This window comes from Moschus berezovskii, chromosome 5, assembly GCF_049115385.1.
Source record: "Moschus berezovskii isolate FMDL1 chromosome 5, NW_MosBer_1.0, whole genome shotgun sequence".
NCBI lineage: Eukaryota > Metazoa > Chordata > Mammalia > Artiodactyla > Moschidae > Moschus > Moschus berezovskii.
This window is the reverse complement of record NC_142464.1, coordinates 107,489,622-107,493,063: the sequence shown is the minus strand read 5'-3', so window position 1 is coordinate 107,493,063 and position 3,442 is coordinate 107,489,622.

The window sequence follows — 3,442 nt, the reverse complement described above, 5'->3', positions numbered from 1 at the left end:
TGGTATCATAAAATAAGATAGTCCTCAGTGAGATAGTAAAATCCCCACCTTGTTTCTAAGAAAGACTTGAATGCTAAAGAATTGAAGTGACAGAAAAATAGTTTCATCCATGCTAAGCACACTTACACTCATATAAGTACTTATTGGAGGAGAAATTCTTTCTACCAAAGGACACCTTAGAAAGTCCTGATCCCCAATTATTATTCAGGGCTTCCCTGGTGGCTCAGAGGTTAAAGCGTCTGCCTGCAATGAGGGAGACCTGGGTTCGATCCCTGGGTTGGGAAGATCCCCTGGAGAAGGAAATGGCAACCCGCTCCAGTATTCTTGCCTGGAGAATCCCATGGATGGAGGAGCCTGGTGGGCTACAGTCTGTGGGGTTGCAAAGAGTCGGACACGACTGAGCGAGCGACTTAATTATTATTCTCTTATAGTCTCTTTGCAATGCTTAGTCTAGAGGTAGGTCTGGGTTCCTATGATGGCAGGATATTCACATCACTCACGATGGTTCATCGTGTCCTCATTGATACATTAACCACTCGCTTCAAATCAGAGGGGACAGTGAGATAAGAAAATCATGTCTCCTGATCTCAAAATAGACTCAAAACACTTAAGAAAACAGCGGTGACACTTTTATGAATTCCTGCTTGGTGTCTGTTTATTTTTCTCCTTCAAGGAGAGTCCTCTCATGTGATATGCTAATGTCTTGGGTAGAATATTTGGAAAATCCTGAATCTTGTACTTGAAGATATTTTGACTTTTTTGATAGCAAATCCTTTATGAGGCCTGTGGTCCTGAGATCAGAGCCATCTGTCAAAGTGAGGGTCCCTGCTCCACCACACAGGACAGTAGCAGTTATTTTTGCTGAATCTCACATCGACAATCTCTGAAGTCTATTAAGCGAAGTCCAAGGTCCTTTGCCACCTCAGCCAACATCACCAGGGCTGATTATACCTTGGTTTTCTCAACTCTAAGTGTCCTTGCTCTCAGAGCAGGGGACATAATACAAGATTTCTTTCCAACTTCTTAGAACACATAGCAAAATAATGTCCACATTCAATTGAAGTTGATTTGGTCAAGTAGTGTAGACAAATAAGGAAAACAGAACAAGTCAGATCTTGAAGTCTGGTGAATCTTAGGCAGCCATCTCCCTTCTATGATGTCTATAGCCAAAGCTCTCAAACCAACCCTCCAATGCCAGCTTTAGTAGTTCCACCCTGTTTTTTAATAAATAATCTCTTACTTCTCCCTCCCTCCCCTTTATCATGAAGTTTATGGAGCAGAGACCAAAGACTGATGATGTGTTATGAGGTTGAACACATTGATCACCAGTTTTAAGGGCTATGGGCTTTGCCCACATGGTTCCAAAAGTCGACATTCATTGCAGAGCATTCTAGCCTATCCCAGAGGAATTCCACATTCACTCATTATTGATTTACTCAGGATCCTTCAGTTCAAGGGGCAAACTCTACTCTTTCTTTGCTCGTAGTTCTTTTACATTATTCTAGGAAAACACAGGGATGCATGCAGACTGGTTTTTTTTTAATTAATTTTTTATTGGAGTATAGTTGCTTCACAATACTGTTAGTTTCTACTGTACAACAAAATGAATCACACATACATATACATACATCCTCTCCCTTTTGGACTTCCTTCCATTCCAAACACGCCAGTGCATTAAGTAGAATTCCCTGTGCTATACAGTACGTTCTCATTAGTTATCTATTTTATCTCAGTATGAATAGTGTATATGTGTCAGTCCCAGTCTCCCAATTCCTTCCACCCGCCTTTCCTCCTTGGTATCCATGTATTTGTTCATTATATCTATGTCTTTATTTCTGCTTTGCAAATAAGATGACCTATACCATTTCAGACTGTTTGCTTCTATGTATATTAAATTCTAGAATCAGCAAAATGAATCTGTAATAGAAATCAGATCCATAGAAATCAGATCCATAGACACCGAGGGCAGGGCTGGGGATGACTGACTGCAATAGGGCACAAGGATACTTCTGAGGTTGTTGAAAATCTTCTGTATCTTGACAGGTGTGTACATTTGTTGAAGTTCATCAAGCTGTCCAATTAAATAATATGATTTTTTTGTATATAGTATCTCAATAAATTCGATTTTTAATTCCTTTCTATTGCCTTTGAAAATTTTCACAAGTATCATATCATTCTGAAGATTGAGCTTCCTGAAAATTGGCTTTCAAAAAGGCCACACTTGAAATTTAATCCTCTTCCATCTTTTGTGCATGTCCTTTGATATCTGAATTAAACTCAGATTTTTATAGAGAATTTACTAGGCTGCCAAGTTTGTCTCTTTAGATAACTCTCCCTTTTCTTCCTATCCAAGATCATCCATGTTTGCAAGATTTAGAATTGGATGTCAAAGTACTTCTCCCAAACGTTTGTCATCTTCCTTTTGGGAGTCTCTATCCAGGAAGACCTACCATTTATCAAAAAAAACTTTAGATCTGCCTTACCAAAGTCTAGAGTATGTATCTGACCACATCCAACTCTCCCTGACTATCATGAACTCTAGATAACTTGATCATTCTCTTCCCATGAATTCATATCACTTCCACTTCTCTGCCCAGTGCCTTCTTGTGGTGAGCATTTGGTACTTCCTTCCTCTACTTTCTGAGAAAACTCTCACTTGAAAACAATTGGTGGCCCCTGGAGCATGGCATTCTTAGATAAAAAGGACCTTACAGATCAGCAATAACCTGTTCACGTGTTATATGAGACATCCAAGCTTTTAAGGACTGATGTGTTTGCCCAAGTCAGGCAGTTAATAAAACTCTGCACCGAAATAGCATCTCTCTCATCTCCTGTACTATTGGGCAGGATGTTCATTTCCTGAAAGCAACCAGCTGCTGGATGGATAGGGTCTGAATTTAGCCTGTGCTCTGCTTCCTGTGCCAAGCTGAGTCCTGCTTAGGGACATACCCCTCCGTAGAAGAAAGGACCTCTCTCTAATTTTCACAAAAGTATTATCTGGCTAATAGTAGCTCTGATCTATGATTACATTTTCTTCCAAATTATTTCAAATTTAAACTTTTATTAGAAAAAATTTTTATTAGGAAGAAATTTTTATTTTGAAAGAATTAGTACCCTGTAACTTTCATGTTCCTAACAATTCTTATTGCATCATTTTCAAAATCTATTGTGTGAATTCTTAAGCAATTCAGGACATTCCCAGATTGGATGTCTTTCACTTCAACTCCTTGAGAAACAGGGGTCCAGCTACAGACCCAGTCCAGAATTTCAGGGCCCAAGACAGCTGGAAACGAGAAGGGCTGGCCCAGGGCTACAGTATGGGAGCCAAGGAAGACTTAAGTCCCTCACCACATAAGGCAGCTTTCAGTTTGACATAAAGGGCCTAGTCCAAGGATACCAGAACTTGATCCTAAGGGAGAGGTCTTGAGTAGAAGACAAGCAG